General features: G+C 40.3%; 1 protein-coding gene across 4 annotated transcripts in view; it reads right to left on the bottom strand.

Moving 5' to 3' along the window:
• The window catches only part of TANGO2 (transport and golgi organization 2 homolog), a 217,248-nt gene that overhangs the window by 65,444 nt on the left and 139,723 nt on the right, over positions 1-12,081 (bottom strand). The gene's annotated exons all lie outside the window — the stretch shown is intronic.

Raw genomic sequence — 12,081 nt, 5'->3', positions numbered from 1 at the left:
GGGAAATACATCATCCAGACCTCCGTCATTAACACCCTCATCATCACCCTGTCATCATCACCCCTTCATCATCACCGCCTGTCATCATCCCCCCCTTCATCATTACCCTGTCATCATCCCCCCTTTCATCATCCACCGGTCATCATCCCACACCCCCCCCCCTTCATCATCCCCGCTTGTCAATGTCTGAACAGTGGTCTTCAACTTGTGGACCTCCAGATGTTTCAAAACTTCAACTCCCAGCATGCTCGGACAGCCATCGGCTGTCCGTTGAAACATTTGGAGGTCCGCAGGTTGAAGACCACTGCGGCCTTCGTCATCATCCAGACCCCCCCCCCCTCTTTAGTTTTGTACTCACCTCCCCTCGGCGGGAAGTTAGGGTGAGCTGGTACGGGCCATCTGTGCAGCAGGGACCGTCCGGTGGGGAGGGATAGTTGTTCTGGGCTGTCCATCTTCACCGGGGGGGCCTCTTCTCTGTGATTCGGGCCCGGAATAGTGATGGTTGTCTTGACGACGACGCACAGGGACGTTGCGCATAAACGTCCCTGTGCGTCGTCGTCAAGGTAACGTCACTATTCCGGGGCTGGGCCCGAAGCACGGAGAAGAGGTCCCCCCGGTGAAGATGGACAGCTCAGAACGACTATCCCTCCCCACCGGACGGTCCCTGCAGCACAGATGGCCCGGTCCAGCTCACCCTAACTTCCCGCCGAGGGGAGGTGAGTACAAAACTAAAGGGGGTGGGGGGTCTGGATGATGACCAAGGCCGCAGTGGTCTTCAACCTGCGGACCTCCAGAGGTTTCAAAACTCTGGACATGGCCTCACTGGACATGTCCGGGCATGCTGGGAGTTGTAGTTTTGAAACATCTGGAGGTCCGCAGGTTGAAGACCACTGAGGGCGGATAGTTCACTCGAGTATAAGCCGAGGGGGGTGTTTTCAGCACGAAAAATCGTGCTGAAAAACTTGGCTTATACTCGAGTATATACGGTACATTAAAATAATCATCCTTATCTGTTGCATATAATATATCTAGGTACATTTCCTGTTTGCTGTTTTGAGGGTAGCGTCATTTTGAGGCCTTAGTAAAATGAAGACAAGGCACTGAAAAGCTGAACCTAGGAAAATGCCTGCATTATCATGTAAGGAGCTGAGCAAGTCACAATACCCGCTATTAAAGATACGCTGCAAAGCAAAACCTATTGCTCTGCAATTAGTCCTGATGGACAGGAGTTCAATATAAGACTAACCTCAATAAGTACAATGCAAACCCATTGGAAATAAAACTATTAAGATTTAACTGAATAAATAATGAATGTTTCAGAGAAAATAAGAGTGGTATTGTCCCTTTAAGCAATTGGAAGAAAAAGCATTAACTGTTTCCTGATAAGTTGCATGCAGTACATAAAGCAAATTATTTACTTTACCAGATTTATTATCTGTTTTAAATGTCCTTTATTACATTAGTGACAATTATCAAGTCATTACTGTAAAGACCACAAACAAACAGACTATTGATATGGGCCTTCCTTTCCTATGGCCTTTGGTGCCAAGTTGTACAGAGTAAAAACGTATAAATATTTACCATCTGCTACAAGATCCCTCTGAATGATGCTGTTCTAGAATCCCCTGGAGTCCTTGCAGAACACAAGGAAGGCAAACAGCTTTCAGGCTACAGGACAGCAGTTCTGAACATCTGTATCTGATGGACCTGCAATTTCCCATCTCCCCAGGTATAATGTCTCAGTTACAGTGCCTGTCATTTCTAGCATGGGATTTCAACTGGAAATGAACACTTATTAACAGGAGTTCAGATGCATTCATGCAATAGGATTCATGATATTGTCACATATATTTAATGTAGAATACAAAATTCATACTAAGAAAACAAGTTACATTTTTTCCAAATCATTTTATAATAATTGGTTTCCCTTTTCATGTTTTGATTGACTGCCTTTTCAATTAAAGTTGTAACATTAAAAACTATTAAATATAATAAAATAAATAATGCCTACACCCTGGGCTCCCCCCCCCCCTTTGTGACCAAGAAAATCTCAATTTTTGCATTTTTATTTTTCTCTCTTTGCTTTCTTAAAATTATAACTCTTTTGTTTATCAATCTACAGAGCCATAAGAGGACTTGTTTTTTGTAGGATTAATTGTATATTGTAATTTTATCCTTCATTTTACTGCCAAACCAGTAACTCCCTGGCACAAAGCAACCTTTGCCTTGCTCAATTATAAGTCTATGGAACAGTAAGACAAAGATCGCTGTGGGAAGTTCTTCAGATCGCTATGGGTCTAAGCACTGAAACTCAGACCGATCAAACTTTTGACATGTCCCTGTGACATATCAAAAGTTTTTCTAAGTGACACTTTAACATTGCCCTATTCATTGCTCTATTTTCCATCTACAGAGCTGTGCGAGGGCTTATTTTTGTTCGCTGTGATCTGTAATTTTTGTCTGTACCATTTGGTTTAGACGTGGTTTTATGACTGCTTTTTATTTTTTTAAAAAGTTGATCTAATATTTATGATGTGACAAAAAAAAAATCAGCAATTTTGGCATTTAATATATATTACACTGCTCAAAAAAATAAAGGGAACACTTAAACAACACAATGTAACTCCAAGTCACTCACACTTCTGTGAAATCACACTGTCCACTCAGGAAGCAACACTGATTGACAATCAATTTCACATGCTGTTGTGCAAATGGAACAGACAACAGGTGGAAATTATAGTCAATTAGCGAGACACCCCATATACAGGAGCGGTTCTGCAGGTGGTGACCACAGACCACTTCTCAGTTCCTATGCTTCCTGGCTGATGTTTTGGTCACTTTTGAATACTGGTGGTGCCTTCACTCAAGTGGTAGCATGAGATGGAGTCTACAACCCACACAAGTGGTTCAGGTAGTGCAGCTCATCCAGGATGGCACATCAATGCGAGCTGTGGCAAGAAGGTTTGCGGTGTCTGTCAGCATAGTGTCCAGAACATGGAGGCGCTACCAGGAGACAGGCCAGTACATCAGGAGACGCGGAGGAGGCCATAGAAGGGCAACAACCCAGCAGCAGGACCACTACCTCCGCCTTTGTGCAAGGAGGAGCAGGAGGAGCACTGCCAGAGCCCTGCAAAATGACCTCCAGCAGGCCACAAATGTGCATGTGTCCACTCAAACAGTCAGAAACAGACTCCATGAGGGTGGTATGAGGGCCCGACGTCCACAGGTGGGGGTTGTGCTTGCAGCCCAACACTGTGCAGGACGTTTGGCATTTGCCAGAGAACACCAAGATTGGCAAATTGGCTACTGGCGCCCTGTGCTCTTCACAGACGAAAGCAGGTTCACACTGAGCACGTGTGACAGATGTGACAGAGTCTGGTGACGCCATAGAGAATGTTCTGCTGCCTGCAACATCCTCCATCATGACCGGTTTGGCAGTGGGTCAGTAATGGTGTGGGGTGGCATTTCTTTGGGGGCCCGCACAGCCCTCCATGTGCTTGCCAGAGGTAGCCTGACTGCCACTAGGTACCGAGATGAGATCCTCAGACCCCTTGTGAGACCACATGCTGGTGCGGTTGGCCCTAATGCAATACAAAGCTAGACCTCATGTGGCTGGAGTGTGTCAGCAGTTCCTGTAAGAGGAAGGGATTGATGCTATGGACTGGCCCCCTCGCTCCCCAGACCTCAATTCGATTGATCACATCTGGGACATCATGTCTCGCTCCATCCACCAATGCCACCTTGCACCACAGACTGTCCAGGAGTTGGCAGATGCTTAAGTCCAGGTCTGGGAGGACATCCCCCAGGAGACCATCTGCCACCTCATCAGGAGCATGCCCAGGCGTTGTAGGGAGGTCATACGGGCACGTGGAAGCCACACTCACTACTGAGCCTCATTTTGACTTGTTTTAAGGACATTACATCAAAGTTGGATCAGCCTGTAGTGTGGTTTTCCACTTTGATTTTGTGTGCGACTTCATATCCAGACCTTCATGGGTTGATAAATTTGATTTCCATTGAGAATTGTTGTGTGATTTTGTTGTCAGCACATTCAACTATGTAAAGATGAAAGTATTTCATACGATTAGTTAATTCATTCAGATCTAGGATGTGTTATCTTAGTGTTCCCTTTATTTTTTTGAGCAGTGTATTTTAATTTACGCCATTCAACATGCAGGATCATAAACATCACTTTTTAATTATTCAGACAATTATCACAGAAAAGAATGAAATATGACTGAGAAGATGATCACTATTACACCATATAGCTCTGAGCAGGGAAGTAAGTTTATCCAACAGAAATGGACCCTAAGCACAGTCTGTGTCCCAGATTACAGATTGTCAATTATACAGGGTAGTTGATACGAACACTCCTGTATTAGTCCCTTTTCTGTCTAACTTTATGTCTGTATTTAACTCTTTCAACTCCAAGAAGGGAGTGCACTTTTTGATTTAACGAAGTGCACAACAGCAATGATTATATAACAGATGGTGTTTACTTGACCACAAAAAGAAATGGGAGTCTGAAAAGAAAGCAAAATGATGTGAAACATAATATACCAGTTAACAATCTGAGTGTTAAATATTTTCAATATACACTGAAGGGTGTTCCTATAAAAGTCATACAAGTCAAAAACAGTGGGGTTCAGCATAGAACAAAAAAATTTTTAGGAAACACATATTGGCCTTTCACTTAGAGCTATTCTTATTGCAAAAGCAACAGTCGTATGATCAATTTACTTTGGTCAACTTAGACGCCACATAGGCCTATTACAGTATGTCTCTTACACCATACCGGCCAAAAATAGAGAATCAATGTGTGAAAAACCCCTGCTTCTTGGTAAGAGTTCTACGGAATCTTTATTTTAAGTTTCACTTTTCAATATACAGCGCGTACGGAAGGTTTTCAGACCTTCAACTTTTTTTACATTTAGGTTTTTTGCAGCCACTGAACAATGTAATTCCCCCCCCAATGTAATGCATGTGCATGTCACAAGAAAAAATATTTCAATAGGCATCAATGGCAGACATATGCAACATTACAAAGCACAAAGTTGCATATGTCTTTGGTTTACATTTAGTGGGATTGTTCAGAAATGTATGCCAAACATAAAGCCCAAACATGATGTGAACAGAGGCCAATAGATAGACAACTATGCTTGCAATGTCAAGCTCTAAAATTAGATAAACAGGGTTTAAAGGGGAACGCCAAAGAATAGGGGATAAGATGTCTGATCACGGGGGTCCTCCCCCGTGACCTCCGTGCAGCACCAGGCATTCTAAAAAGTAGGTTAGAATTCTGGGTTTCTGCAACCGGAGACATGATGTCATGCTATGCCCCCTTGTGATGTCACACCACACCCCCTTCATTCATGTCTATGGGAGGGGGCGTGACGGCTACGATCAGACTTCTTATCCCCTATCCTTTGGATAGGGGATGAGATTTCTGTGAGCGGAGTACCCCTTTATGGAAACTAATGAGTAAAATTTTAATTCTTTACCTGAAAAATAATTTAAAGTGTACCTGTCAATAGTTTTTATCAGCCTGGGTCTGATAAGCAGGGAGAAAGGGCGAGTGGACACACACACTTCTCTCCTGGCTTTGTTGCCTATGAGACCTGAATGGCTTACAGGGCAAGTGACACATAGCCAGGTGAGAATGTGCTGCCCTTATTAACTTATTGAGGGCAATAGTCCTTGATAAGTTCTTCACTTTTGCTTTTTTTTGCCTTTACTTACATATACTTCATGAAGTGATAAAGGGGGTTTTCCACGAAGCAAAGTTGGTGGCAACGTTGGTGAAGTTTATTTATTTAGGTAAAATTACCTATATCACTGTTCTCCCACATGAATTTGATCACTTCCTGGTTTCCTTTCCACAGAGCACACACTTTCCCACAATCATCCCTTTTTTCTATACACAATAGAGACTAACTGGCAACCAAAGGCAACAGGGGGAAAAAAAAGCAAGGCATATAGGGGATTAGTTAGTATATCTAGCTCTCAAACAATACCTTTTCAGAAATGCTTGTATACTGGAAATATGTTTAATTTCACATAATGCACCAGTTTAGACCTATGTATCTTTGTGGGGGAAAAAAATCTTTAATGTAAATATTTTAGGGCTTTTTATTATAAATGCCACGTTTGTACAGAACGTTATATTGCAACAAATACTATGATTACTGTTGCTAGATTACCAGAACCCTACTTTGCGTTTCAATTAATATTTAGGATTATATTTCTATAATCTCGTTTAATCTCTGCATTCTCCTTCTAGTTTGGCATTTATTAATGCTACAGTTAAACTGAATACTTTCCTTCTGCTGAGATTTATGGAATGATATTTTATGCTGAGCTGTCACCTTTTTGGTATTAGTTTTCAGTGTGAATGTAGCAAGAACTATTTTTGTTGTAAACTTTGTAATTTATTGTATTTGAAATATGAAGATAAATCTTGGTATTTTTGCATAGAAAGTGTTTTCTGTAATGAAACAGCAGTTTGAAGCCTGTTGTCATGAAGCATTTGATGACATTTTAAATGTCATGTAGAATCTCCTTAGTGAAAAAAAAACCATCCCTTTAAATGTAGATATCTATTTAGACTTACTTTATCATCAAATTGCTTTAACATTCATAAGCACCAATTTAAGTAAAGAAAATAAATCTGGTAAAAAGTGAGAAAATACATTGCTACTGTACTGTGGCTTTTACTATTTACCCAACAAAATTGTAAATTAGAGATTAGCGATGATACTGTTGCTTTTAGATATGAGTAAAGGGAACTTGTAGTCTTCAGCTTGACTCCTGTTTGTCAGAAGCATCTCAATAATACCCTTCGCTACCAGAAAAGTATTGCATTAACCTTTTACCACCACAGACCAAAAAAATTTACTTTAAAGGGCTATACAGACTCATATTTAATGGCCTACGGTGAAGCATGGACGAGCAGTAATAAACATTGAAGAGATTGCAGAGCTTATGTGAGTACTGCATCCCCTTCGAACAACTGATTGGCAGGGGTGCAGGAAGTAAGGTTTTCGCCAATACAAAAATGCATGGCCTATCCCCAGGAGACTTCATTATCAATTTAATAAGGCTAGAAAACGCCTTTCACCTCTCTGCTTTAATCTAAGCCACCTAGGAATCTGGCATTAGCCCCTCCATTGTTGATGACCACCAAGGAAGCATGCTTTAACCCATTTATAACCCTAAATCACCAGGAAAGCATGAATTAGCCTCACCACTACCTTAGATCTTAGTTTGTACTTCCACTACCCTTGTCCATTAGGAAAGCTGGCCTTAACTCTTTCACTACCCTAAGATCATCATGGTAGGTGGATTTAACCCATACTTAACCCTAACTTAAAACTTCCACCGAAAAAGTCTTAAATTAGACTGAAATATTCTCTGTTTATAAATAATCCAATAGATTCTCAGCAGTAGAATCAACACTGCTAACAAAACAGACAACAATTTCAAAGAAATACCATTCATCTATTGTACGAATATATGTCATAATTGTAGTACAAAGGGTACTTTCAACATAACATCTTCAAGGATAACTTTTTTTTTTTTTTTACATATCCCTTTTGTGATTAATATGATTCTTAAAGGGGTATTCTGGGGAACTAAGCCCATAGCCCATTCTTTTCCTCTCACAAACCTATGCATTTGTCTAAATATCATTCATTAGCTAAATAGAGCAGCTTCCCTCTTTCAGCTGTCACTTACATGCAGGGAGTGAGAGAAAGATGTCATTATCAGATCCACCTTGTCGTTGAGCAGAGCCCTCACTGAGACTAGCCCCCACCCTTCTGGAAAACAAACACCATGAGTTTTTTGTCTGGCTTCACAGGCACACCTCCCCTTCCTCCCTGTGTGAGGATCTTGCCGGCAGAGAAGCCCGGTGTCTCCTCAGCACATAACGCTGCTCTTTGCCTGCTGTAGATCTAATCACTGACTGCTGCCATTCAGAGCATATCATGATTTATTGCTGAGGGGAAGGATAGTTTGAAAGAAAAGACTTGCACAGTGTGTGCTGCTGACTGTGTTACAACAACACAGCATGCACACAGATAGTAAAAGCAATTGGCTGGCAGCCATTACACAGAGCCGCACTGACTTCTGGGAGTTGTAGTCTGGGTTGCAAGCAAGGAAAATGAATATTCAGGATACAACAGGGGCCACAGCCGTTGGCAAAATCACAAGGATAACTACAGGGGACACATAACAGGTATTGTGAAGGCTTTGGGGTATTTTTTTTTTATTAACTTCTCCGGAGCAACCCTTTAATATAGCAACTGAAGTTATAGGAAAGTATCACCTAGATTTTTGTATAATGATTAGAGCCAAATACTGTAACATGTTCTTTTTTTCTGAGCTGTTTCCAATTTCTGATTTTAAGCTTTTTTTAATTTTCTATCACCTGGGGGCAGCAGATGGCATTTTTAACAGCATCTAGAGATATGCTTCACAGCAAGTCCAGTGGAGATAGGCAACCACAGACAGGAGCTGTCCTATTGACATAAATAGGAAAGGTTTCTAGGTGTGCTCTTTGTCCTTTGCAGAGGTCATTCCACAGAGAGGGAGAGGCTGAGCTTTGACCATCATCTGTTGTCTTCTCTATACACTGGTGCCACCTTTCACTATACTATACTATACTGGTGTAACCTTTCACTATACCTCTTTAAAGCGTACTCTTCAGATTTCACAAAATTTTTTTTGTTAATATATCACTCAGTACCTAATTCTGACCATGTACATCTACATTTTTGTGTCTATCACCTTTATTTTTTTATTATACTTTTAATTTAGCTCACTAGTCTGAATTCCTCTCAAAGGGAGGGGGCGTGGCCTCACTCTGCAGGTCTCCGCCCCCTCCCGCTGACAGTGGGAGGATTTTTCCTCCAGCTGTGAGCCCTGCGCTCACAGCTGTCAGTCAAGGAAGTGTGTCCATGACATAGGTGATGACGCATGGACACAGCAGGACTAGTATGTGTCCAAGCAGGCAGGGGGGCATTTCTTTGATTGGCTTTTTCAGCATGAAATACTGAAAATTTTCTGATGAAAGCAATTGCAAAACCTAATGGTTTTGCATGCTTTACAACATATCAAAAGTTGTTGTATCTGACAGTGCCCATTTAAGGAGGAGAATGTTGGAAAATGATCTGTATAGAACAGGAAGGCTAAAAACTTCAGGATTTCAGTATTATTTTTAAATATAGATAATAGAAGGGAGTATTAGAAAACATGCACAAGTTTTAAGAATGCTTGGTTAACATAAAAAATGTAATAAACAATACATTTAATAAACAATAAATTAAAATACAATCAAACTAATCAATACAAAATCCAATAATACACAATAGCATGCAGTACACAATTTCAGCCACAAGATGGCTCTACCACAACAAAATCTGTCTCTATCATCTTAAAACACAAAGGGGCAGCAGAGCCACCCTGAATACGGCAGGAAGTTTATAATGGTAATCAATTATACCCAAGGAAACAATAACAATATTATACACACAACTATTTGCTCTGCTCAGACTATAACCAATCTCAGATATCTGGTAGTACAGTATCCCAAATTACTTGGCTTGACATTAACTCCCCAGAATATGGATTCCAGGGCAATTTACATACAATATTCAGTAATATGCATCTTTACTAAATAGCATTAAAGGGGTACTCCGGTGAAAACCTTTTTTCTTTTAAATCAACTGGTGGCAGAAAGTTAAACATATTTGTAAATGACTTCTATTAAAAAATCTTAATCCTTCCTGTACTTATTAGCTGCTGAATACTACAGAGGAAATTCTTTTCTTTTTGGAATGCTCTCCGATGACATCACGAGCACAGTTCTCTTTGCTGACATTATTATAATAATAATAACACTTTATCTATTGTTGTCCTTAGTGGGATTTGAATCCAAGTCCCCAGCACTGCAAGGCAGCAGTGTTAACCACTGAGCCACCATGCTGCCCTTAGCATAAATCTGCTATGCATGGTTGTTTAAATGGACAGAGATGTCAGCAGAGAGCACTGTGCTCATGATGTCATCAGTGTTCCAAAAAGAAAGGAATTTCCTCTGTAGCATTCAGCAGCTAATAAGTACTGGAAGGATTAAGATTTTTTAATAGAAGTAATTTACAAATATGTTTAACTTTCTGCCACCAGTTGATTTAAAAGAAAAAGGTTTTCACCGGAGTACCCCTTTAAATAATGACATAGCACCTTTAACACTACACCTCCGCAATAAGGCAGGAATGACTAAATATCAAGCCAGTTAATTATAACCCTTACCACAGGTTATCAAAGTTATACTTTACCAGATATCTGGGCATAGTAGGTACAGGAATGCAGACAATATACAGGGTCTAGGAAGGTCAGCTCTTTGGATCAAGTCTGATGTGGTCTCTGATGTGGTCTGATTGACAGGCTCCTCAGGACCTACCCCCAAGCTCTCTCCTCCACACGTTTTTAAACCTTTCTTTATCTAAAGCCCACCCTCATCAAATATGATGTCATCTGGTGGGTGTGACTATGTAATTAACCTTACAATTTCACTTATGTTATTCCTAGAGTTAACTATAGAGGGCAGTCTGTGACAGGGTATTGACTTTAAGAACAGCCATATTTTCTATAATTGGGGTATAGGTATGTCATGTGACTATAATATTTATGCAATCTATTTAATATAACTATTTGATGTCCCTGTCCAATCAAATCAGAATAATATCCACATATTTAAATCTCAAATAGATGACTGACATTTGATGAATATTATGTATTAAAGTGGTATCCACATGTGTGTTCAATCTGCATGGCCAGTATCTTAATACGCTTAAGTTATATGTAATATTTGTATAGTCCTCATAACTAAATTATACTATGATATATCATAACAATATTAATAGATACTACCATAAGAAAGTGTATGAAATATATTGTTAAAGATATGTCTGATTATATCTACCATTTCACAAGAATTTTCTGGAGGGAGAACAGATGTGTACAGAACAGCCATATAACTTCCATTGATAAGGCAGGTTTCATCTTGTCAACCTGGTAATGGTAAACTTTGAAACTTATTGTTCTATCACAAGCTAACACAGTCTATAGTATAATGCATTGTCTTGTCTTTACACCTCCTTGTCTTCCTCAAACACGTACATTCAATGGCCTGTGGAAGTATACACATGAGAGCTTTGAAACAATAGTGTCTCATACTTAAGCTAATCTTGTCCTATCTCATATTGGGTTTTGGACATCTAGACTTAAAGACATAAGACATAGGGGGATATTTATCAAAGTTGTCTATGTCCCGCATCAATATAGACCAAACTACAGAGGGTTAGTCTGGTCTATTGTGCACCTAATTTATCAAATGGCGCACAGCTCTTGATAAATTCTGTGCACAGACTGCATGTTCTATGCTTTAGTCTATATTTAAACCTGCTCCAGTATGGTCTGACATTTCGGCGTACTTTCAGCCTATGCGACTTGTCGCTGAAAAGTCGCTTTTGATAAATTCAGCACCAATGCATTTTTCAATGCATTTCAGTCTAAAATAGACTTGCATGCATCATGTTCTAAAAATCCTCTAGAGCAAAAGTCGCAGAAAAGTCGCACAGATTTAGACTGCGACTTTCTGTGCGACAAATTTAGACAAGAAAAACCAGTCTAAATCCTTTGATAAATCTCCCCCATTGTGTTATACTCTGCTGTAAACAAATCTTGGTCTCTGTCTAACTTAGAAGAGCGGGAAAGGGTTATGTCAACATTACAACCCAAACTGAATCTTCTAGCTTTGAAACACCTGTCAGAGCTAGGAAATTCAATATGGAGAAATCAAATAATATTCGAATATACATCTCTTTTTAGTCCTATGATTAAGCCTGACAGGTGGGACACCGATACGGCCATTAATTGGATGAGGGGGCATGTGACATCATATCTTGAAACCAGGAGGCACTGGACAGTAGGGACTGGAGCACCATAATACCGGTAATGGTTGGTAGCAGGGAAGGTAATGGTGTGTTTTTTTTTTTAACTTACCTTCTACCTTTAAAGGTG

This window comes from Hyla sarda, chromosome 1, assembly GCF_029499605.1.
Source record: "Hyla sarda isolate aHylSar1 chromosome 1, aHylSar1.hap1, whole genome shotgun sequence".
NCBI classification, from domain to species: domain Eukaryota; kingdom Metazoa; phylum Chordata; class Amphibia; order Anura; family Hylidae; genus Hyla; species Hyla sarda.
Note: the sequence above shows the minus strand (reverse complement) of the source record. Positions and strands in the feature narration are given on the sequence as shown.